Source organism: Silene latifolia, chromosome 2 (assembly GCF_048544455.1).
Source record: "Silene latifolia isolate original U9 population chromosome 2, ASM4854445v1, whole genome shotgun sequence".
Lineage (NCBI taxonomy): Eukaryota > Viridiplantae > Streptophyta > Magnoliopsida > Caryophyllales > Caryophyllaceae > Silene > Silene latifolia.
In genome coordinates this window covers 23119579-23147029 of record NC_133527.1, presented here as the reverse complement: position 1 = coordinate 23147029, position 27451 = coordinate 23119579, and the positions used below count along the sequence as shown (strand labels likewise).

Genomic DNA, 27451 nt, shown 5'->3' with positions numbered 1-27451 from the left:
AAAAAACACGAATATTCCGTATTTTAAAAAGGTAGACGGGATAGTAAGATAAGATGATTTGTTAATTTAATTTACTAAGCAACTATTAACAAAATTGTGGGTAGCATTGGAAAATATTTTTATACGAGTAAATACTTTTTAAAAACTTGCCCGGATATTTTTATAAGAAAAAATTAGTATCGTATAACTCTAATTAAAGTGGTTTTGCCATTGGTCAAGGCTACGACAATAAACTACGTGGAGTTTACATACATGCAACCATATAACTTCACATGACAACTGAGAACCGACTTCGACCTAGCCCTACATACTTTTAATTCCTGGATCCGCCCCTGCATACACGTACTTATAATAGCCAAATAATAGAGTATGTCATCCGGTCATTCTCTCATATTGAATAAATACCAACCAAAAGATGGTTGGTAAGTTGTATAAATACCAACCAAAAGATGGTGTCTACCTATCTCATTATCAATATCCATAGTTATTTTCACAAAAACAAAAGTAGAAGCAAGAAACTAAGGTTGAGAAGATGAGGGTTATAGGGAAGTTTGAAGTAGAGGTTGACATCGCCGCATGCGGCGGAGATGTCTTTCATGAAATATTCAGCACTAGACCTCACCACATCGCCACCATGTCACCTTCTAATATCCATGGTTGTGATGTTCATGAGGGTGATTTTGGCAAAGTTGGCTCTATCATTTTTACGGACTACACCCTTGGTATTATTCTCTTTAGACCACTTATTTACATGTTTGCTCAGGCACATACTATAATTACTGATGGGGCATATTCTGCACCTTTGACCAAGTCAACACACTGAGCAAGGTCAGAGACATCCACAGCAAAGTCAACATATCAGACAGCCTAGCCGACGCAATCCATCGGCCTGTCACCTGGGTCCCGGCCTGGCACCTAGCCCGCCGGGACACATATCCGCGTACTCATATCCAAGACCCGTCGGCCGGCCTGCCATAGGTCCATCGGCCGAGGGTAGAACGGTCTTTCCACCTGCTAGCCACTTGGCCACTTGGCCACTACGTGACAAAAGGTGAAAGTCTATAAATACTCCTCAACCTTCATTGAGGAAAGGATCCCAGAACTTAACCTAAATACACTATTCATCTGGTAATATCTTCCTTATCTCTCTACAATACATACCTAGCCAAGTAACACAACTTAATCCTTTAAGTTTACTGACTTGAGCGTCGGAGTGAGTACGCTTGGCACAAAGCCAAGCCCTCAGTTCGTTCATTGTTGCAGGAGAAGCCGAGAGGTACGATAGAGGCAAGAAGGGTTCAACTCAAGACATTATTCTACAAGCCACGGGTGGTAACGATACTTGCTCTGGAATTACACCCGGAACAATTGGCGCCGTCTGTGGGAAAAGACACTAGAAGCTAGTCACATTCATTCCCGAACAAAAAAGAGAAAAAAAAAAAAAAACAACAAAAACCCACCCAAAAAGCTAAGAAAATGTCGAAACAACAAGACGCAGTCGTGACCGACGAAACCACGTTCTACCAAGATGATGCTTTCAACAACTGCGAGTCGTGCGGCCCTCCACCGGCGGAGTAATCCAACCGAGTTCGGGATGCCAATAATACCCGACACGCCGCCGCCCGATAAACCAGGTCACCATCATGGGGCATGTGGTTGACGTAGCGAGACCGAAAATGCTCCCGGACCTAATCGATGTCGCCGCTCACACTTTGTCACGCCGACAAGAGCGGCGGAAACCGTCCAGGAGACCAGGGCCCTAAACGTGACTCCGAGAAATTTGAACGGAGCACTAGGAGAAGCTAACCCAGTCAAGACGCCGGGGGAGCCCAAAGTGGGCGCGGTAGACCTAAGTCCTTCCCGCACTCGTGGGAGGACAGCGTCCCCGCCGCACGAACGAGGCTTACCCCAAAGGAGCCGAGGAGTCCGACTCGGCGAGTTGGAGAAGAAGTCCGAGTCGAAGAAGGAGCCCCTCCCGCTACGGGGAGGAGCCGAGGTTAGGGATGCGAGGAGCCGATCGCCGCGTATCGTTCGACACGTGGTCAGGCAGCCCCTCAACGCCTACGTCCTAGAAGTCCCGGTGCCAACTAAGCTCAAGTTGCCACCCATATCATATAAAGGAGATAGTGATCCAGCCGACCACACCGAGGCTTTCGAATCTTACATGTCGGTATGGGAACACTGATGAGGTCTCAGTGCCGAGTTTTCCCGACAACTTTGCATGGGATGGCTCGGAGCCGGTACAAAGGGCTTCCCGACGGCTCGGTGTACTATTACGCCGACCGAAGGACGCTTTCCTAGCCCGATATTCCCGCAACAAGAGAAGAGCCGTAGAGACATCGACCTCCGACTATCGGACGGGGAGGGAGGCGAGTCTCTCCGGAGCTATGTGAAGAGGTTTGATGGAAAGGTCCAGCAGATTCGAGAAATTAATCCCGAGCCGTCGGCCTTGCGATGATGAAGGGCCTCCCAAGGGGAGCCTTAAAAAATGAGCTCATCAAGAGCGGAGGCACAGGCCTGGACGCCGCCAGGAAGTTGGCCGACCAAGCCATCAAGGTGGAGGACTATCACAAGACTGGGTAGATCCCAGCGAGGCCGAGCACTCGAAAAGAAGAGTCGCCGGGAGGACACCCGGGACGAAAGACGCCGTGACAACAACGGGTCGCGGTCCGATGAAAGACGCCGTGAGAATAATAGGTCACGGTCGGACGATCCGACCAGAAAATGTGGACTCGGCGGGCGCCGGTGGAATTCGAGAACGTACCACCGGGGCGGTATAGTGATAAAACCCCTCTCGTCGTATCAGCCGCCGAGGTCTTCGCCCTGAGCAAAAACGAGGGCCAGAAGTGGGAGAGACCCCCCAAGCCAAAAAGTGACGGTGACACGAGCCAGTACTGTGAGTACCACGGCCACACCGGTCATTTAACCAACGGCTGCCGCCATCTGAAGAATGCCATAGAGGAACCGATCCGGAAGGAAGCCTCGGCAAGTACGTTAAAAAGGCCAAAAGACCGACGCGGCGATTCAGATAAGAAGTCCGTCTTCGAGCGGATAGGAGTGATTCATGTTGTCATCGGGGCAACGAAAACGGAGGGTCGCTCATGGGCACAAACGACACCGAACGAGCTATATCGGGCCATCAACTTTGTGCCCAACTCAGGGATCCCCCCTGCAAATATCCCCGATATGACTATTGGAAGAAAGGACTACGAAGGGGTCATCGCTCCTCACAGCGACCCGCTTGTAGTCAATTTGGACATATCCAACCACCTAGTCAAGAGGTGCCTGATCGACACAGGCGCATACACGAACATCATGTTCAGGGAGTGCTTCCTCGGCCTCGGCCTAAAAATAAAAGACTTAAGCCCCTGCACCAACCCACTATACAGCTTCTCTGGGGCCGGCCTGGTACCACTGGGATCAATCAGACTCCCGGTGACTTTCGGCGAAAAGACGGCGGCCAAGAACATCCTAGCTGAATTTGTGGTCATCGACGGCTCGTCCGCATACAACGTTCTCATAGGCCGGGTCACCCTGAGCGAGGCTGACGCGGTGATGTCCATCCGGGCCCTAACACTGATGTACGTCTCGGACCGGGGGGAAGCGCATAAGCTCGTCTCCAAAAACGAGAAGGATGAGGTGATCAACATCCAGATAGCTGCCCGAGGATGCAACATGCAATCCCTCAAAGAGGCAAAGAAGTCCGAAAAAGGAAAAAGTCCGTCCTTACAGCAGGAGGGCGACCTCATGGAGACAACTAGTGGCTGACTGGGAAGGTGTGCCTGTGATGAGCCATTAGGGGGTTGGTAATCTCGTAAAAATCGATGTAGCGGCGGAGGTGTCCAAAATAGCTTTGGACACCCCGACGCATGTTTTTTTTTACCTAATGAAAAATCATCCAAACCTTCCATCAGTGTAAATTTTTCCCATCAGTCAGTATCAAGAAACAGACGCCGGCTCACACTGTCATACCGACAAGAGCGGCAGTCGCTATGAAGAAATACAGCGCCGTCGCAGTCACCCCAAGTAGTAGACGCCACGGCAGTCACCCCAAGAGGTAGACGCCGTCGCAGTCACTCCAAGTGGTAGACGCCACGTAACACGCTATCAAGAAACAGACGGCTCACACTTTGTCACACCGACAAGAGCGGCGATCGCTATGAAGAAATACTGCGCCGTCGCAGTCACCCCAAGTAGTAGACGCCACGGCAGTCACCCCAAGAGGTAGACGCCGTCGCAGCCACTCCAAGTGGTAGACGCCACGTAACACGCTATCAAGAAACAGTACGCCGCTCACACCGTCACACCGACAAGAGCGGCAATCGCTATGAAGAAATACAGGCGCCGTCGCGATCACCCCAAGTAGTAGACGCCACTAGCGATCCACCCCAAGAGGTAGACGCCGTCGCAGCCTCCCAAGTGGTAGACGCCACGTAACACGCTATCAAGAAACAGACGCCGGCTCACACTGTCACACCGACAAGAGCGGCGATCGCTATGAAGAAATACAGCGCCGTCGCAGTCACCCCAAGTAGTAGACGCCACGGCAGTCACCCCAAGAGGTTCGACGCCGTCGCAGTCACTCCAAGTGGTAGACGCCACGTAACAAGCTATCAAGAAACAGTGACGCCGACTCACACTTTGTCACACCGACAATAGCGGCGATCGCTATGAAGAAATACAGCGCCGTCGCAGTCACCCCAAGTAGTAGACGCCACTAGCGATCACCCCAAGAGGTAGACGCCGTCGCAGCCACTCCAAGTGGTAGACGCCACGTAACACGCTATCAAGAAACAGACGCCGCTCACACACACACCGACAAGAGCGGCGGTCGCTATGAAGAAATACAGCGCTGTCGCAGTCACCCCCAAGTAGTAGACGCCACGGCAGTCACCCCAAGAGGTAGACGCCGTCGCAGTCACTCCAAGTGGTAGACGCCACGTAACACGCTATCAAGAAATGACGCCGCTCACACTGTCACACCGACAAGAGCGGCGATCGCTATGAAGAAATACAATGGCGTCGCAGCCACCCCAAGTAGTAGACGCCACAAAGAGTCACCCCAAGAGGTAGACGCCGTCGCAGTCACTCCAAGTGGTAGACGCCACGTAACACGCTATCAAGAAACAGACGCCGGCTCACACTGTCACACCGACAAGAGCGGCAGTCGCTATGAAGAAATACAGCGCCGTCGCCGCAGTCACCCCAAGTAGTAGACGCCACTAGCACACCCCAAGAGGTAGACGCCGTCGCAGCCACTCCAAGTGGTAGACGCCACGTAACACGCTATCAAGAAATGACGTCGGCTCACACTTTGTCACACCGACAAGAGCGGCATCGAGATCAAAGAAACAGACGTCGGCTCACACATCACACACCGACAAGAGCGGCCAAGATCAAGAAATAGACGCCGCTCACACTGTCATACCGACAAGAGCGGCAGCCGAGATCAAGAAATAGACGCTGCTCACACCGTCATACCCGACAAGAGCGGCAAATCGAATCAAGAAGTAGACGCCGGCTCACACTGTCACACCGACAAGAGCGGCAGTCAGTAACATGGAGCACTCGCCGGCTGACACCGTCACACCGGCAAGAATGGCAATCACACTCAGGAAATAAACACCTCGACGGTCACGACCAGCGCAGTTGATACTCGCAAAGCGATCAAAACGCCTCAGAAGCGTTGCACAGCTGAGGAACGCACTCTAAGACTGCCTCGACCAGGCCAAGGCGAAAGCAGAGGAGGCGCCCAATTAATAACATAAAAAAAAAAATCAGACAAGGATGAGAAAAGACCTCGGCCAAGCCGGAGGCAGAGTAAACGAGCTCTTATTAAATATGTTTCAGCAAATTACAAAGAATACAGACAATGGCCGTCCCCATTGGGATGAGCCAAAGCACAACCTGCCAAAGTTGTACAAACTACAAGGAAAGAAAAGCAAAAGTTACAAGTATATCATTTGAAGCGCCAAAAGATGGCAGAGAGGAAGGGTTTAGTATTTGGCCCCTGAACGGCTGAAACAGATCTGTTGTAAACTTGTTCTCATCAAGCAGCACATAGTAGTGTGTGAAGAGATAAGGCAATCCGAGACGCCAGGTGAGCCTGGTGACCGCCGCCCGTCTCCCTATGATTGTTGCTGCTTGCCATCAGCAGCGGTAGCCGCATCTTCTTCAAGGGGCAACCCAGCGGCTTTCCCTAGCGACCTCGGCCTTGGCCTCGGCATCATCAGCTGCCCTCATCCTCTCGGCTTCCTCCTTGGCCGCCTTAGCCTTCTCAGCAAGAGCTGCTTTCTCCGCGGCCGCTTCCTTCTCCATCTTCGTCTTCACCGCCTCATTGGCCTTCTCCGCCACGGCTTTCTCCTTAGCCTCGAGCTTATCATCAAGCAGCTCGTCAAATTGGCCCCACGGAAAGGAACCATCGAGAGGGAAAAGCTCCCCGATCACTTCCCTAGCAGCTTCTTCGGCCAAATCCCGGAATTCAGCGCACAGTTTGGGGAGCATGACGGTTTGGAGCATCTCAATGTCCTCCTCCTTTTGCTTGATGATGGCCTCTTTGCCCCGAATCACCTCCGCCTGAGCCTTAAACAGGCCCCTGGATTCGTCCCTCTGCTGGAGATAGAGGTCGACACGCCTCTGAACAAGGTTACATTTCTCCAAAGACTTCGCGCTTCGCCGCCGCTTGCCTCGGCCTTGGCTCTCTCAGCAAGGACCTCCTTTTCAGCGTCCTCCTTGAGTTTTCTCTCAGCCAAGAGCGCCTTCTCAGCATCTCCCCTAAGCCTCTGCTCATTAAGGAGATCCAGCTTCGCCGACGCAGCCACCTGCTTAGTGGCATTACGCTCAAAAACAGCTTGAGCAACGGCCTTCTCCTGCTCCATGAGACGAGCACCGGTAACCACGTTCCACCTCGCCAGCTCCTTAATCAGCTTCGTACCTTCCTCTATAAGCTGGGAGACGGAAGCCTTCTGGGATGAGGGGACGGTGGTGACACTTTGACCACCAGCGTGCAGCTGCAGCTGAGAGAGGGAAGCCTTCTGGGATGAAGAGTTGACAGTGACGCCCTGATCACCGACCTGCGCAGAGATCCCCTCCACTTGCTGCCCAATGAGAGCGAAAGCCGGCAGCGGTTGATCTACAAAAATTTAATAAAGGCATCAGCATCAACATATTTCGACTAAATTTGAGCCACAGGATAGATAGGTACCATGTTTGGCCTTCTTGACCGGAGGAGGCACTTCCTTGCCAGCGGTAGAAGCTGTCCCTTTCCTCTTACGGATAAGGGGAGATCCCTCTGCATCAGAGTCCCCCTCATCGGGAATATCAACAATCTCCACCTTCTTAAGGGAGGGGATGGGAGTTGGAACCGGTGTCGACGCCGTTGCCGCTGAAGACTTTGTTTTCCACGTCCGACGCACTACGCCGCTAACAACCCTCGCCTGCGCCTCCTCCTTGCTCAAGACCTTCAGCCGCTGTTCCATAAGATCATTCGGCGACGTCCTGCGGTCATGGGCTAGAGCCTTGGGATGCAAGTTAGCAACGGTTTTATCTTTGTGCAGCCCTATTCTCCGAAGGATATCCTCAGATAGGTCCGGTCCAAAGTGGTCTGCAAAAGAAACAAAGCAAGAGTCAAGTAGAGGAAATAAATCGAGGTTCGAAAAGCAGGAGCATTGAGAGCGGTGATGGGCCTCACACCGACCCCACTCACCCCGTGCTAGGGCCGGTATGAGGCCGACATAGCAAAGCGGCTCATCCTGAAGAATGATCTGCGTCGGGGGAATCCATCTTTTCGGCATCCCACTCTTGTCCACCTCAAAGAGCCTCATTGCCAGCCTCTCATCCTCCTTGAGAACGACCCTGCTGGCATCCATTTTAAGATGCTTCCGAGTGACCCATCTGTCATGCTCCGCCCTAGTCTCACACCGCAAATTAACCTGGTGCTGGAAGGAGCGGGGCAGCGGATAGTCATCCGGCACTTTAACGTACACCCACCGACCTTGCCAGTCCTTGCAAGAAGAAAGTTTGTCAACAGAGACATAACCCTGCTCCGTTTGCACACTGTACCATCCGACGCGGCCAGGGATTGATGGTTTAAGAAGATGAAGTCGGCGGAATAAATTCACCGTCGGAGCCTCTCCCTTAAAGAGACAAAGCCAGACAAAACCGATTATGGTTCTCATAGCCAGCGGGTGCAGTTGGGCAACGGCAACGTTCATGGCTCTAATTATGGCCATAACGTACCCATTCAGCGGAAACCGGAGCCCGTACTCCAAATGCCGCATGTATACGCCAGTATAGCCCGGCGGAGGACAACATACGGCCTGACCCTCCTCGGGGATAACAATTTTGTATCCCCTACCAAAGAAAAAATGGTCCTCGAAAAGTTTCCCGCCGGAACAACTGGCAAGCTTATGGGACCAAGCACGGTCAAGACGAACCTTACAGGCATCGCCGTGATCCATGACGTACTGTCTCCCCTCATTAGGACGAGAACTTTCCGCATCATCACCAAAGTCATCACCAAAATCACCTAAAGAATCATCATCTTCCCATTCCTCCAGAATTTGAGGATCAACTTCGGGAGAAGGAGACCTAGGGCCCCCGACGCAGTGTACTAGTCCCGGCATCGCGAAGACATGTTCACAACAATTACTAACGAAATAAAAGATGAAAAAATTCGTTTGTTTACCTTAAAAGAAAAAAACACTCGCCGGATCAAAGACTCTGAAGATTGGAAGAAAAAGGAAGCCCTTGAAAGTTTAGAAAGATGAAGATTTTGGGAAAAATTTGAGAAAACGAAATTGGTGGCCAAAATCACGGAAAAACTGCCCTATTTATAGGGAAAAAGCCCATGAAGAAGGACCAATTAGAGCACGACCCATGAAGCGACGGTAAATCGGCGAGCAGACACGTGTCGAGCATGCAACCACGGAATGTCAATCGCCGCAACAGTTAAACGTCAATCAATGCAACAGTGACCAAGCGTCTTCAACACGCACATTCACATCTCTCCGACTATTCATCTTCCTCAACAAATTCCTAGGTATCTAGTCTCCGCCGGCCACCTGATCAACCAAGCTAGGAAGCACCGGCCGGGGGCAATCAAAATCAACCGGCACTCTCAGCCCTGGTCTCGGCCAGCGTCATGTTTCTTTTCCACATCGGATGCCCTTTACGCATCCATGTGGTGGGGGGATATGGTATATGGTACGGCCTAACAAGAGCCACGCCGATGCATAAGAAGAAGCCGATACAGAAAAATTTGCGAAAATTACTTGTGCAGAATATATGCTCAGCATACATCGGAGCCCATACCACGGCATAGACTACGCTGGGGGCAAATTGATGGGGCATATTCTGCACCTTTGACCAAGTCAACACACTGAGCAAGGTCAGAGACATCCACAGCAAAGTCAACATATCAGACAGCCTAGCCGACGCAATCCATCGGCCTGTCACCTGGGTCCCGGCCTGGCACCTAGCCCGCCGGGACACATATCCGCGTACTCATATCCAAGACCCGTCGGCCGGCCTGCCATAGGTCCATCGGCCGAGGGTAGAACGGTCTTTCCACCTGCTAGCCACTTGGCCACTTGGCCACTACGTGACAAAAGGTGAAAGTCTATAAATACTCCTCAACCTTCATTGAGGAAAGGATCCCAGAACTTAACCTAAATACACTATTCATCTGGTAATATCTTCCTTATCTCTCTACAATACATACCTAGCCAAGTAACACAACTTAATCCTTTAAGTTTACTGACTTGAGCGTCGGAGTGAGTACGCTTGGCACAAAGCCAAGCCCTCAGTTCGTTCATTGTTGCAGGAGAAGCCGAGAGGTACGATAGAGGCAAGAAGGGTTCAACTCAAGACATTATTCTACAAGCCACGGGTGGTAACGATACTTGCTCTGGAATTACACCCGGAACAATTACAATGTCAAAAGAGAACGTAAATCCTTCAATAATCATTTATTTATTTGCTCATTTTTAGTTTTTTAAGCATATTGTCTAGTTCCTGTTAGCACTAATTCTTGTTTAATAGCGTCTTAACTTTAGGCCTCTTACACCCGATGGAAATAATAGAGCGGAAATAAGGGCTTAAGTAGTTTTTTTATCGTTTAGTACGCATCTTGTATTTCATAAAAATTGGGTACCAATATAATCCTTACGTTAACGTAAGGGTCATCCTCCCCAATTAAGATCCTCCCCATTTCTTTCTCTCCATTTCCCCTCACAAACCCATTAAATAATATTTACCCTTTAAACACTATTAATCATATATTTTTATGCATAAATGTACAACCGTGACCGTCCGATATTGCCAAGATGCAATCTGGGCCGTTAATAGAAAATGACCTCTCCATTTCTTTTTAGAAAATGGAGAGGATCTTGACTCCATCCTACCAACTCTCGGGCAATGATTTTTCTTGCGAATTTAGCTATTTGCTCGAAGGTAAACTCCGAAAAAAATGGATTATGGAAGTGGGCTAAAATCACTTATTTTGGCTTTTTTACCCTACCTACCAAAATTGACTTCTGGTGTGTTGAATCCATAACTGATGATAGAACTAGTGTAGCGAGAAATTTCATAGAACTAGTGTAGCGAGAAATTTTAAGTTAAGACCGTCTTATTATACTTAATCACATAGTTATAAGAGTAATTTATCGATTACACCCACGCTTAATCCACTTTTTTACATTTACTCCCACGTCAATTTTTTTTTTATTACACCCAAATTAATTGCTCCGTTTACAAATTGCATCCAATGTCGGATTCAGGCCTAATTTCCGTCAAATTTGAAAATCGTTTGGTTAAAACATTTATCTTAGGACGATTTTGCCCTTCTTCTTTCCTTTATTATTATTATTATTATTATTATTATTATTATTATTATTATTATCACCCAAACACATCATCTTCTCCATCTTCTCATCCCCAAACTCTGTCCCTCCCCCCAAATCAGCCTTACCACCACTTCTGCCTCACCGCCGTGAGAGTCCCACCGTATGAATGCCCACTCACCTTGACCCCAACAAACCCCTTTCATCTCTTCGTCCCAGATCTGGTGTCCTCATCATCTCATAACAAAGGGCTTGCAATAACCGGTTTTTTAATTGGAATGTGGATGATAAAGATGTCGTAAGAGAGTCGTTGCTCTCAAGGCTAGAAAAGGCATGGAATCATTCATTGTATATTATGGCATTGGGTGCAATTTCCGTATACTTCAGGAAATCAGTGATACTTTTGACAATTACTTGTTTGTCCAAGACCCAACAACCTCATCTGCTTATTCGTTGAAAATCAACTTTAGCGACTTGCAAAACACATCTTAACTTACTGCTCACAAGAATTAGGATGTCCTTAAGCCATGATTGGGAAGTGATGGGAAAAGAATTGTTCCCTGCAATACCAAGCTATTCCATCTTTTCCCATATGTGATTACATATAATCAAAGGATGTCCTTAAGCCATGATTGAGTATATGATTATATGTAATCACATATTGAGTGGAATGTCAATCAACCTTTTCCCATATTCTTTCCTGCTTCCTTCTTCCTACTTCGACCCTTGATAGATATTGATGGATGAACAATCTCTCAATACTTAAGGTTTAATTTGGATTATGACGGAAATTTTAGGGAATTTTTATAGGATAAGTATTTTGGGGAAGTATTTGGGAGAAATTAGGTGAAAGAGTTGTAAATGGGAAAGTAAGCGAAGAGTCCCAAGAATACAAAGAGTCATACACACGGGGGCAAATTCGTCATTTCATAAAATTTTTCACTGGAAAATAGCATTGGGTGCAATTTATAAACGGAGCTATTAATTTGGGTGTAATTTTCAAAAAAAATTTGACGTGGGAGTAAATGTAAAAATGTGTATTAAGCGTGGGTGTAATCGATAAATTACTCTAGTTATAATATGATTTAACCGTGGTCCGTGGATAGTAAACTTATAAAGAACAGATAATACACTTGATATATATACTTTTTCACATAGTTATAATATGATGTAACCAGGCCCGGCCCAAGGGGTGTTCAACCCGCGCGGTGGAACAGGGCCCCCAATTTCAAGAGGCCCAATTATTCTCGCAACTACTCTAATTTATTTTTATATAAATTTTAGCGTATTTTGACAACATTGGGAAACTTGCATCTCAGCTGGTATGGATGCCTTATTATTACCTTGCACATCTCGAGTTCGATTCACATTAACAACATTTTTGAAATTTTAATTTGTAAAAATGAAATAAAATGGCCTCTAACAAGCCTTGAACCAGTATCCACTTAGTACTATAGGCTATAGACATGTTGCCAGTTGCCATCTCTACTATGATAATATTTAACGATGTAATCTTTATTTATTCAATATATATGTATTTTGTTTTGTACCCAATTTGAAAAAAATAATGGTAGTTGTTTCTAAAAAAAAAATTCAAGTACTTATTTAAAATTTAATTTATTATTTCATAGAAATATAGAGTATAATACTAATAAGGACCTATTTTATAAATATCGTATAGGGTCCTGAAATGTCAGGGAAGGCACTGTAAGTGAAAACGTGAAACAAGAAATAAGGCTAGATGATATACTCTTACTTAAACTAATAATATACGCCTTACATAACAAGTATTACATTATTTTCCGTAATAAATAATATAATCTGTTATCCGATGATATTTTTTATAGTAAGCAATATTTTTGTTTTTTTTGATAATTTTTCATCGATTGTGGTTTTACAATTCACTTTTCGAGCAATATTTCGAGTAATTTGGTAATGGTTAAGGTCCAAGCTTAAGAATTTTTTTTTTTTTTGTGTTATCGTAAAAAATTATATACTTAAAAAAAAAAAAATTAAGTATATGTATAACTAGTCGTATTAGTTAGGGCCCCTTTTCGAGATTTCGCACAGGGCCACCGAAATCTCCCAGACGGCCCTGGATGTAACCGTGGTCCGTGAATATTACTTTGATAAGAACAAATACTACACTTGAGATATACTTTTTCACATAGTTATAATATAATTTAACCGAGATCCGTTTATATACAAAATCGATATGCAGACGGGAAAAAATGCGTGGCAAAGGAACTGATTGAAGAAATAGATGATGAAAACAGTTGGTGAGATTTAAGATAATTGATGGAGATCTACTAAAAGAGTTTAAGAGTTTTACTCTGACAGTTCATGTGTTACCAAGGGGTGAGCTAACTGGGGTTAAGTGGATTTCTGAATTTGAGAAGATTGATGAAAGTGTGCCTTATCCTACCAAGTTGATTGATTTCTGTATTGCTGTTACTAAGGATATTGAAACTCATCATCTTAATGAGGCAAAAACAGAGGCAGCAAAGACTGAGTAAATGAACAAGTGATCTCTTATATATTCACAGTCTGTGATCCGTCATAAGGGAGAGTTACTGTTGTTATATATTATGCTTTTAAGGTTATTTGTGTAAGAAATGTGTGTGTTGGTGTATTTGAATTCATGTTGAATAAACTGTTTTAATATGTAGTGGTTTGGCTTATAATGCATGGTTTGGTTAATGGTATAAAGAAGTTTTTATTATTAATCATACCACATTTTCTAATGGCAATTGATTGATGTTACATTAGGTGTTCTGAGAGACCGTCTTTCCATAAACTTGTTGATGCAGTGGGTGTCCTCAGAGAAAATATCTCAATAAACGTATTGAGAGGCCACTTACAAATTGATGGCACAAAGCTTTAGTGAAGATATATCCGCAAGATGTTCATGAGTAGGTTCAAGTGAGGGAATAATCAAACCGACTTGAATAATATCACGAACAAAATGATGATCTAACATTATTACACCTTTAGTTTATTGAACACCGGACGTTTTTAAATATGCAAAGTTGATTGATTATCACATAAAAAAAAAAGCTTCATAGGGCATATTAAATAAATCTATTCCCTTTAGGCTAATTTCAATTTCAATTTCAATTAATAGCAATGACGAATGATTATTCCTGCAACATATTAGTATAAAAAAACAGTAACGAAGGCTACCCGAAAACGTGGCTTAATGATCTAAACAATGATACGTAGTTGTAACAAACTTGATGATATCCCAGGTTGGCCGACGCGACGCCTATCCCAATTCCTTAAGCCCTGTTCAGTAACAGTTGTTTTTTTGTTGTTCAGCAGTTCAGTTGTATTTTTTTGTCAGAAATACCAAGTATCTATTTTAGGGTCATTGTGATTCGTCTTGTCTCCGCGAAGACTATTTGTTTAGATCCTTTCCAAAAACGTTTATTTAGCAGCTATTTACTTATTGGAGATTGGCCAATGGAAAAAAGTCCAAGATAGGATCCAACCACCCAGGTCCCGCTTAGCACTCAAAGATCGGATATCACCATGTGCAATTTTCAGGGATGGTTTGCTTTTGTATAATTGCTCCTATTTTTGTGCCTTGGATCCATTTGACGTTACTGATTAATATTTGGGACTTTGAGAATTGTAAGCCTGCCGCAACCTCCAACTGATTGTATTATTACTAGAAATAGATAGTCTTTTTCTCTCACTTTGCTCTTTGTATGAAAAGCAAAGATAATTAATTGATTTAAATAGAAGAAATGCATAAAAGGCTTGCAAATCAATATATAGAAAAAGTTCATCAAGTATTAACCTACAATTCTTGATAGAAAGATAAATATGTGAATGTATGTGTGTATACATCAGGGTAACACAAATTCTTGTTAGAGACCGTCTAAATGCGAGGTCCACTACACCCGGCGTTCTCAGTTATTGTTCCTATAACCAACCTGGGATCGACTAAGAACTCGAAATATCCCTTTATTTTGTATATATCATTATTGCCCGACTGCAACATCATCCTCGAGACCTCGACTGGTTACAAATTGAATATATAGAATTAACAATTTGCTAATTGTACTCTGTTTTTTTTTTTTTTTTTTTTTTTTTTTTTTTTTTTTGCACATAGGAAGAGTGCACCCACCAGTAAACAAACAACACCAACTATCAAGATGATCAACTTTGTGTTGTCGATCATGTAATTACGTTTATTGTTGTTGTTGTTATTGTTTTATGTTTCATTGGTAGGATAGGATTCTCATTGTCGCCGATTGATACTCGAATTTCATGACTTTTTTCTCATCATGATTCAATTTTCAATTCACCAAGAGCTCTTTTCTGGTATTAATCAATATTAATGCATAACTTATTCCTTGCTAACAATTCGATCAATGGAGGGAGATAAAAAGAAAAAGAAAAAGGTAGTCGATACCCCATTTTGATACATAATCAACAACGAAATTGTACCCATTTCCATGAGATGAGGGAAACTGCTCTTGATTTTTTTTTAAATAAGGGTTATTTAATGTACTCTGAATTATGTCCTTTTAAAAATACTCTGACCTATATTTAACTATGCACTAAAATTTGGGAGAGACGGTCTCTCACTAAGTTATTGAGAGACCAATCTTTCGTAGCTTTTTATTTATATTTCGTACCTCTTTTGTTGTTGATTGTAACATAGTAATTTCGTACCTATTTACATAATAAATGTACCCATCTTATTATTAATCACAATTTGTACCTAGTTTATTACCTTTAATACCACTTTTTCTTAAAATTGTACAATAGTCTCTCAATAATGAATATCACCAACTAATATACCCCTCTCTTAAAATAGAATTCCCCTTTTTTTTTTTTTTTTTTTTTTTTTGGTGACGAGGAGGTTGGATCCTCCCCGGATACAGGACCCCACCCTGCTAGGCGCCTGTACCATGTGAGTTCATTCCCGCGGGGATTATTCCCTCTCCGGGCGTCAGGTCCCCAGGAAAGTGTTCATCTAGGGAAATTCCCCTTTTTTTTTATAAGAGCAGGTAACCTTTGATGTGAGGTCCATTTCTTTTGTTTATTAACAACTTCATCTCCTTAACTTCACAATTCCATCTTCTTCCCTGTACGACATGCATCTTAAGAACGAACAAAGGTAGTCAAATCTTTGAGAATAGTCGGCCAATAGCAACCTGACTGCAAGACTTTAGAAAACGTATTGGATGGGAGTATGATGAGCCCCATATGGTGAAAAAGGCATCGAGCAAGGATCGCATGTACCTCACTCTCTGGAATGCACCGGTAATAGACATTGTCCATGCACTCGCGGATTAGACACAGGCTATCCAAAAAATACCCCTTCACGTCAACAATATCAAACTTGCTTGCTTTTGCCAATTTGCAGCATTTTTTGTAATTCAAAACAATATCAAACTTACCTGTAAGTAAATTCTCCGTATGTAGTATTTTAAAAAAACGCAAAAAAAAAAAAAAAAGTAACATTGAACAAGAAGAAACCAAAAAATGAAAAACTTATCCGGCTTCATGGAAAGTGACGAGGAGTCAGGGAATCGGGATAGGCGTCGGCCAAGCTGGGATATCAAGTGTGTAAGAATTCCAAATCCCATGGGGAGGTATTGTTACTGTCAAAGGTTCTAAGCTTTTTGATTTAATATCGAACAAGATGAGCCGATTTTGAATTAGCTCACCCTCACCTTGATGATGTGTTCTTAAGTATACCAAGTGTTGGTTAGTTGGGTGCACCCCAACCACACTAAAATCATACCAACCTGAATTACTGTTATCACGAGCCGCTAATATGGATCCTTTTACAATGCAATAAACATCAAATTCTGATATCAACTCCCATCGAACAACTACTTGTTCCTCATTATTCTCGAGTCCCACGTCACATTTCCAAATACGCCATGCTCGTGAAAAGTACTGAATTAGTTTTCCTTTATTACCGGACACAAAGGAAGTATAAATACTCTCCTGACAGGCTATCAATTTTCCGTCACTCTCTAGAAACTTATAATAATAGACACTATCGTCAGGTAATGGAAGGTCTATAGCCGTCAAAGGCCCGTGAAAAGTGTCAGTAACTTCGAAAGGATTGAAGGCACCCAAATTCTTTCCGTCGTGGATGCACACCATCCACTTATACACTACTCCGATGAAACGTTCACCAACACAATATCCACTACCGGATGGCCTCAATTGGAATCTAACATCTATGTTTCGCCATTCACATGTCTCCGATATGTAAATTAATAAATTAATCATTATGAAAGGGTCTTTTTGACAGTAAGGAGAAGATTTCGGGCGAGAATTAGCCACAACAATCCTAAAACCGCGTCCTTCCAAACATACAAGAGCGGCCCAATATACTGATTTTGGGTGCATTTGAGAAGGTGGGAGAACAATCCATTGTTTGGTTAGCGGATTACAAATGAAGAACGTGCCTGAACCCGACAAAGGATTAACACCGAAACTTAATATCAAGTCTTTGAATGTCGCGACAGGTTCGGTATGAAAAGGAAGGAACTGTAAGGACAAAATAGGATACCACAATGTCCTCCTTTGGAAACATGGTGGTGCTACCATGGCAGTCACATAATTTTCATTCCACATCTTCATGTAAAACAAGAAAATGAAAGATGGTTCCTTTTCAATGAGTTCGCGGTGGGTCAAAAATCCCTGTGTTACAAATAAAGGGTCGGAGATTAGAGAACACCACCGTTTTGAGACGGTTTTGTAGCCAAGTGCAGTGCGATAACAAGGCAACCTGCATAAGATCTCACGCAACATCTCACTGTTAAGATCATCAATCATCACCATTGATATCAAATTAATTTGTCTTCAGCCGAATAAGTTTGTGTAAGGGATTAGTTTTCTTGGATAGAAACAGATATTAGGGTTAAATTAGGTTTGGTGCCCGGCTACGTCCGAGCTACCTTTATTTACTATTTAAATTTTATTTTCTGTGAAATATATTTCGCTAAATTTGGTTAACACACATTTACCATTTATATCTTGAAATTATGATGAGATGTAAAATTAATCAACAAATTATGTGACACGTTCACCACTCCCGCTGTTAATATTATTACTTTCACTACATAGCATGTTAATACTATTATGTTCGCTACATTTTCGGTTAATATTGTTTGTTTAACTATTCCTACTATTTTTACGGTTAACCCGTTAGTTTTGTCAAACTCATATATTTAAATAAATTAATATTTTTTTTAAAATTGAATTGTTAGTTAATTTTTCATACTCTCTCTGTTGTTCCTACTGTTACTTTCATTACATGTTTTGTGACTACTATAGTACTATTACTTTCCCTTCTACCGCCGTCATAATCTTTTCTTTCACTACTCCCGCATTTATTATTGTTACTTTCATCTACTGTGACTTTCATTACATGTTTTGTGACTACTATAGTACTATTACTTTCACGTCTACCGCCGTCATAATTTTTCTTTCACTACTCTCGCATTTATTATTGTTACTTTCATTAGAGTTATATATTTAAATAAATCTAAAATATTAGATTAGAATATTATTTAAGAGCAATCATTATTATTTACTAATTAAATTAAAAATCTAATGAATTATGGAATATTATATTTTTTTGAAATCTGGATTGATTTATTTACCTTTTAATAGTTTCCAAAATACTATAAAATACTTATATCATATATTATTCGTGTATGTTAAATAACTAGGTTGAAAGCCCGTGCGTTGCACGGGGGTATTAACTTAGTTATACTGAAATCAAATATTCTAACGCTTTAATTTTTACATATAATTATTAGTTTACATATGATTACAATATTTCTTTCCATGAAAATGGAAAATAAATACATACACACCTATCGTTTATTATTTATGTGAGAAAAATAAATAATAAATAAATTCCACTCTTGTAGAGATAAAAGAGAAACTCTACAGACAATACTTAAGAGACTCAAAAGATTTTAGGTTGCTGCCACGTAAGTTCAAAGATGAATCGTATTTATAATCATAGGAATATAGGATCCCCTATATATTCGGCTCTTTATCCTTTATATATTAACCATATCCATATTATTTTTCAATATGGGACAAATAACATACCAAGAAATAAACCATCTTTTTCGTACTTAGTACTATACTATGTTCGTACGTTTTTGTTTTCTATTTTTTTATCATAATTAAAATATGTGCAAATAATAATAAATATATACTTTAATGGTAGCATTTTTTACCACGATTCTAATTATATAATTTCCACAATTTTTGTTTTTTACGATACTTTATTGTCAAATGAAATGTATAAGTGTTTATATAAAAATTATAAATATCACTTAAATATAATATAGGAAATGTGTATTATAATAATTAAAACATTCTTCACATTATTTTTTATATCATAATGTAAGAGCTCTCTAGGACAATATTTTAGAGACTCAAAATATTTTGGGTTTATACCTAAGTTTCAAGGATGCATTCTATTTATAATCATAGGATCACCCACCTTATGCTAATCTTTCGATGTGGGGCAATTATATTATTTATATGTTCAATTTAGGATATATAACATACTAAGAAGTATACCATCTGTAATATGTGCAAATAATACAAAACATATATATATATTAATGATAACATTTTTTACCATTAATTTAGTTATATTATTTTCATAATTGTTTTTAACTATATCATAGGATCACCCACTTATCTTATGCAATTATTGATCTTGGGAATATAGAATAAGTATTTTCACTAATCTAATTGTTTAAATCACATATATTTTTTTTTTCCTAATACAAATTTAATATGAAATGGAGGAATCAATAAAATGTATAAATAAATGTAAAATGCTTTTTTTTTTCTGATGTGATTTCGAAAAATGGTTAAAAATAATGTTGTGTTTTAGTCTGACTCAAATGTTATGAGGCATAATAATCTATATCTATATCTATCTATATATATTTATAAAAGAGACTTTTTTTGAGCGATTCTAAGTTGTCCACATCATCAAAAATCAATTTAGGAAAGTTTCATAAATAATAATTTTTGATGTAAAGAGTAAATTGGAGAATCTTTTAATTATTATGATATAATATATAGGATATAATATATAGTATATAGTATATATTTACTAATTTATATTCAAATCATGTTTCTATTTTTTTACATGAAAACTCTTACATTTCATTTGACAAAAAACCATTATTTATAAAATTATGAAAATAATATAATTAGATTCGTAGTAAAAAAAATGCAATTATAGAGTATAAATTCCATATAATTTGCAAATGCTAAGTGTATTTCATAATATGTTATATGTCCCACATTGAAAAATAATGTTGGTGAGGTAAATATACTACGTATAAATAATAGAATTGTCCCACATCGAAAGATTATCATAAAGTTAGGTGATCATATGATTATAAATAATAGAATTGTCCCACAGATTAGCATAAAATAATATGGATATGATTAATATATAAAGGATAAAGAGCCGAATATGGGTGATCCTATATTCCTATGATTATAAATATGAGTTATCTTTAAACTTACGTGTCAGCAACCTAAATCTTTTGAATCTCTTAAGTATTGTCTTAGAGGTATCTTGTTAGAGTTTCTATTATTATCTCTACAAGAGCGAAATTTATTTATTTATTTTTTCTCGTATAAATAATAAATGGTAGGTGTGTATGTATTTATTTTCCATTTTCATTACTAGATAGCGCTTATACATCGAACCGGGTGAAGCATTTTGCTCGCGGTGGAGGGGCATGGAAGAAGGGATTTGGAGAGGCAATGATCCGTATGGGATCAATTGGTGTCCTCACAGGAGATGAAGGAGAAATTCGCAGAATTGCCGGGTTGTGAACAAGCAGAAAGCTAAACCTTGAAGCTTGTCTATTTATATATATAAAAGAGAGTTTTTTCAAGCGATCTGAGAGCATCCACATTATCAAAAATTAATTTAGGAAAGTATTATAAATAATAATTTTTGATGTAAAAAATAAAGTGGAGAATCTTTTAATTATATAATATATATTTCCTAAATTATATTCAAGTAATATTCCCAATTTTTATATCAAACTTTTACATTTCACTTGGCAAAAAAATATCGTTAAAAAAATTATTATAATAGTATAATTAGCTTCATGGTAAAAAATGCTATCATTAGAGTATGGATTTCATATTATTTGCACATATTAAAACTTCTTAATATGTAAAATTGTGTAATTTTTAGTATGTTTTGTCCCATATTGGAAAATAACGTAGGTGTGGTGAATATATTCCATATAAATAGTAGAATTGTCATACATCGAAAGATTAGTATAAGGTGATGTGATCCTATGATTATAAATATGAGGCATATTTAGAACTTATGTATCCACCCAAAATTTTTTTAGTCTCATAAATATTGTTTTAAAGAGCGTTTAAGATTTTCTATCATTATCTACGATATGATATAAAAAATAAAGTGGAAATCACCCGAGAAAAAGTTAAGAACATGAACAAGAAAATCAAAATATTCAAAACAAAAGGTTTTACTAATGATATTCTCCTGACACAGTACAAAACTAAAGATTTTACTAATGGTTGTGTTCTGAATGCAGTAATAGAGCGTTAATGAGTCGTTATATATACAATGTAGAAATCCTTATCTAATGATCAAGACTAAGTGGTTTTACCTTCAAACAAAAATAATATGTATACAATAGTGGTTTTTTTAAGAAGAGAAATGTACTTCTTGGTATGTTATATCTTTCACATTGAAAAATAATGTAGGCATGATGAACATACTACATCTAAATAACTAAATTATGTATCTCACATCGAAAGAATAGTATACCGTAGGGTGATTCTATAAATATAAATAGGAGGCATCCTTGAAACTTAGGTATTAACCCAAAATTTTTTGATATCAAAGATATGTACTTTTTAGTATGTTATATGTATATGTCCCATATTGAAAAATAAGGTAGGTGTGGTGAATATATTATGTATAAATAATAGAATTGTCCCATATATATACATTTTCTATATTATATTAAAGTAATGTTTATAATTTTGATATAAAATTTTTATATTTCATTTGACAAAAAAGTATCGTATGAAAATTATATAATTAGATTGTGACAAAAAAATGTTATCATTAGAGTGTAGATTGTATTGTATTTTCTCATTATTAAATCGGGTTGATGTCAAAGTAGGTGCGGAAAAAAATGGTGTACTTAGTATGTTATTTGTCCTTCATTGAAAAGTAATGTAAGTGTGGTGAATATACTATGTATAAATATTAGAATTATCCCACATCGGAAGATTACCATAAGGCAGGGTGATCTTATGATTATAAATAAAAGTCATAACCCAAGATCTTTTGATTCTCTTAAGTATTGTCAGAGAGAGCTCTTAAAAGAGTTTGTATTACTATCTCTACAATAATGATTTTTAACCTAAGTTAATCTTTGGAAAATCTTTTAGTTATTATAATATATACTATTTCTTATTTTATATTCAAGTGATGTTTCTAATTTTTATATAAACACTTTTATATTTCTGATGTGACTCATATTTGAGCACATTTAGTCCCGAATCTACCTCGTTCCTATGCTTTTGAGTGCATAATTGGGTCATTTACTATCTTTTGTTTCCCACTTTGCATATTCTTTGAGGTTTTGTTTCCTTGGTAGGAGAGGAGTGCAAACCTTGCATTTACATGGCAAATTGGAGCTAAATGGATCACAACTAATGACCAAGCATCAAGGAGAAGACAATACTTGATGTATGGCTTATGTAGATAATGAAGTAGATTGGGCAATGACGAAAGAATCCTTGCATCCTCAACAAGATCCCCGCGGATTGTTGAGGAAAAAAGAGAAACGAAGCTGTCTGAGCCAGGACCCGAGCAGATCACAAACGATCCGAGCGTCTCTCTTGACCACCATCCGAGCGTCCCGTGCTGAATACGCTCGTCCTGAAGCAAGAAGATCCGAGCGTCTCCCTTGACAATCCGCTCGGATCTTACTACAGGGAACCCGTGCCTATCCTCAAGACGGTCGTCCCGTGCCAAGACTAGCAAAACGGAAATGCTCATCTCCTTGGAGAGGAGCATTTCCTCAACTTTTCTTAAGGACTTAATAGTCATTTAAGCCCTTAGTAACCGTAATTTTTGTACTTAATCTTTAGTATAAATACCCCTTTGTACTACTTAGATTATCATCAAGTTGTAATCAATTAGTAATCATTCTTTAATCTTGTAATCAACTCTTAATCTAGTCTTAATACAAATCTCAATACTTAATCTTTCCTTAATTTCTCTATTGTTCATCATTTTATTTTGGGTAATTAGAAGATCATTTGGGTTTATTGGGAGATTGACAACCTTCCATCAATCATCAAGTACTTCTATTATTCTTGCATTGTTATTTTGGAATCTTCATAGGTATAATTCTTTTAATCCTTGCTTTAATTATTGTTAATCATTTTCATTCATTCATCATGTTTTGTCTTGTTAATGTGATTGACAACCTTGTTAGCATGTTAAACTTGATAATGAGTGAGTAGTTTCCTTAGCTAGGGTTAATGGGTAATGATACGTGCATTTTATATAGTCTTTTTAGCCTATTTTATGCACGTATTTCTATGCTTTTATCGTGGTTCTATGCTACGAAATGCCCCGAATATGCTACTTTGGTGTATTTTGTCTTAATTGCAGGAATGAACCAGAAAGTAGCGAAATCAAGTCATTTACCGTCCATTTTGCATGCATTTGGAGGAAGAGATGATTTGGAGCGGGGAATATTGCTGTCTTGGGATGCGTGAAGGTGTTTCGGGCGCTAAAAGGACAAGTCAAGGCCAAATTAACGAGAATTATAAGCTGCTGAAGCCAAGATCCACCTGATCGAGTAGTTTTCCACTCGATCGAGTGGCTTAGGAGTTAATAATCAGTCGATCGAGCACTATTCTAAGTCGATCGACCAGTTCCTTATATGCCCTAGCTCGATCGAGCACATTCTTGGTCGATCGAGCTGTTTTCTTGCTGAGTTTGCTCGATCGAGTAATTAATCTACTCGATCGAGTGGATTTTTGCTTCGGGCTGGGCTTTTTAGCTCTATTTCCGTCATTAGGTTTAATCCTACTCCTATTTTCTTATAAATAGGAGTTAGGACGTCATTAGTTAATCATCCAGGGATCACGTTACTCTTCTCCCCTTCTTTATACACTGTTACTTTTATTCTTGCTCATTTCCGGATCTTTTAAATTCAGTAATTCTTTCCTCCTTTCCCTCTTTTTAATTTAATGTTTATTATTCTTATTTCCTTTATGCTTATTCTCTTGAATTCCATGTCTAGCTAATTCCCCCTAGTATGTTAGGATTAGGGAAGCCGTGGTAGCATGCTTTAATTGTATTAAATAGATTAGCCTTGCGATAGGAATTGTATTAGGCAATTTAACTGTTATCCGGTCGAATGAATGCATGCAGGAGACCAATAAATTTAGTTAACCCCGACCTAGATCGAAAGATTAGAAGGGAAGGCTTGCTTAATTACAATAGGGTATTGCAGTGAGGGCGAAAGTTAAGCTGTTTACGCTCTAGGGCGGTTTAAGGACCGAAAGGTGACGACCATAGCTCTTCTTATCAATAGTCTAATCGCCTTAGTATTCCCAATAGTATAAGATCTGATAGCTGCCACGGTGGACCGACTCCTAGCATACTCCCTTTTCTCCTGTTAATCTCTCCTTTTTATTTCTCTTGTTTAGTCTTTAGTTTAGTTAACACAAACCTTTCAAACCCCCATTAGTGACATTAGACAGATAAATAGACAAGTAGATAGTACACCGCCTCCCTGTGGAGATCGACCCTACTTACCGCTGACTTCTGTTAGTTGTACTTAGGTATTTTATTTTTGGTACGAAACGACAGTATCAAATTTTGGCGCCGTTGCCGGGGAGGCAAACTATTTATTTATTTGTTTAATTTTATCTGTTTTTAGCCTCAGGGGATTTTTCCCTTGAGGCCGTTTTAATCTTTTGTTTAGTGCTGTTTTGATAGGCCTTACAGGTACTACCTAGACAGTTCTAGGTGAAAGACAGTCAAAGGGAAGGCTTGAGTACCTTTGACCTATCACCGATGTCCCATTATATGGAACACCCGGTGATCTGCTACGGGAGATGTGGTTCTGCTGAGCACAATGCAGCTGTAGTTGTGCCGCCACATCCTATCAATGGCCGCCGCAACAAGATCCCCATGATATACAAGAAGAGGACATTGCGGAGCTGAAATCCTTGATGGAGACACTTGCATTCCAAGCACAAGAATATGTCTCGCGAGTTGATAAGCTCGAGTCTGTAGTTGCCCAGCTAGCAGCTGAGATGGAAGAAGAAGAGATCGCGGAGCTGACATATTTAATGGGAATGCTTGTATCCAAAATACAAGAGAGTGATAGATATATGGACACTCGAATCCTTGAACTGGAGTCACAAATAGCTCAGTTAGCAGCTGAGATGGAAGAAGAAGAGGTTTATCTTGCTGAGAGCGGTTTTTCTCCTGAGGAAACCGTGTTGCCCAATGATGAGGATGACTTCTATGACTCAGACGACGAGTTCCTATCATATTTCACTGCCCCGCGCGAAGATTTCAGCCCTATGCAGGAAGAATCACTCGATCGAGTGACTAAAACTAGTCGATCGAGTGAAATTTCAGAAGGAAGCCCTCGATCGAGTAGTATTTTTACTCGATCGAGTGGAATGCAGGAGGATAGTTCTCGATCGAGTGATTTTGTTATTCGATCGAGTGAGATGCGGGAGGAAAGTGGTCGATCGAGTGATCACTCTGCTCGATCGACCGAGTTGGCCATTGGGAGCTTTAATTCGTCACTTGGGTTCATTTTGGATGACGAGTTTGACGATGATGAAGGTTACGGTGAACCTCCCTTATTCACAGCCAAATCGGATATACTTGAAGCTGCGATCTACGGGATGGATTCCACTGAGGAGGTTGATGAAGAAACAGCTGAGTCGGTAATTGCTCCTAGCACGGAAGAGGTAATAAACCCTTTTACCTATGATTCCGCCATTGAGAGCGACCAATCTGAGGTAGTAAACGATAATTTTATTATTGTTTGTTCTAATAGTATTTTGCCTCGTTTGACTTGCGCAATTCCTTTTAAAGTTATACCCCCTCTCAAGTGGACGATTAAATTAGCAAATTCTCACCGTACATGTCATCTCAAAATTGCTAATCTGAATCGGGACCCCTATATTTTGACAGTTGCTCCCGCGCTCCTTTATTATGTGGATAAATTTAGGAGCTCACATAGGAAATTTGTTAGACTCAAACAGTTGTTTAGTTTCTTTTCCTATTTCTGTATTCCACTTTGGTGCTACTTATGCTGTTGTGTAGCACATGCGCAGATGTATGATTTGTTGAGCTGTTTTGATTGTGACTAACCAGAGAGCCTCGAAGAAAAAGAAGGTCGAGCTGGGACCTGACTGAAGCTAGCGCTACCCGGGAGGCAACTTGGCGATTTTATTTTGTTTTTATTTCAATTTCAGTTGTAATAAATGGTTTTATACCATAAAACTATCTCAGTATGCTTGTCTTGTTAGTTTGCGGGCTGTTTTCATTTGCATTTTGCAGGAATTCATCGAGCATCACTCGATCGAGTGGTTTTTTCTACTCGATCGAGCACTGTAGCTGAAGGGTTCACTCGATCGAGTGATTAATCACTCGATCGACCACCTGCAGAATGAGAAACCACTCGATCGCCCATATTCCTGTCGATCGAGCAGTTTTAGATGGCCATGTTACACGATCAGCCACTATACGACTGCTATCGAGTGTTGTTGACTTGGATTAGCTTCCTGAGACGGTTTTCCGGGCCCTTAGCAACCTCCCATTTCATGGTCGGTTTGGGGAGGTCCCTTATTTCGCGTATCTTGTGAGTTTTCCGCATTTACTCTCTTTCTCCTTCAGTTTGCATTTCCTTTCCATGTTTTGGTACAATGGGGGCATTGTACGGTTTGGTTTGGGGAGGTTATGCATCCATATCCGTGTCTGCATATTGTTTTTATTGCACTTCAGTAATCACGTTTAATTTTATGTTTGCATTGTTGTTTATTTTCGTTAAAATTCAAAAAAATTCAATAAAAATCAGAAAATTGTTAAAAATTCAAAAAAAATCATGTTTAATTTAGCATATAGATTGAGTCGGAACGGTAGATTTCCATGATGATATTGCTCTATAACTGTCTTTTTGCTTAAGCCTTGCATTGAACTGTTATCTTTTAGCCTTGTCTTTTGCATAATCTACGAGTTAATGTTTAAATTTAGCTGAACGAATAAACTTGACCTATAATTTTGGCAACCTACTTATATTTTCTAAGATTTAGAGCCTTATAAGCTGGTGTCATTTATGACCAGTTTCATATAGGATTGTGAGTAGTTACTCCTTGCATAACATGTTCATTAATTTGCACAAATATGAAATTCAATTGCTTTTTGCCGTCGTACATTCGGGTTAGTGGTTGGTGTCACATGTAGGGAGGTGCTTACATTACCCTTTTCTTTCATTTTTACCCATTTAACTCCACATTAGCCAAATTTGCCAGTTGACCCT

The 27451-nt window shown here is 40.4% G+C and overlaps 1 pseudogene; it reads left to right on the top strand.

Annotated features, from left to right (window-relative positions):
• The first annotated feature begins 420 nt into the window (after positions 1 to 420).
• On the top strand, positions 421 to 13568 carry LOC141642446 (MLP-like protein 31; annotated as a pseudogene).
• The last annotated feature ends 13883 nt before the right edge of the window (positions 13569 to 27451 follow it).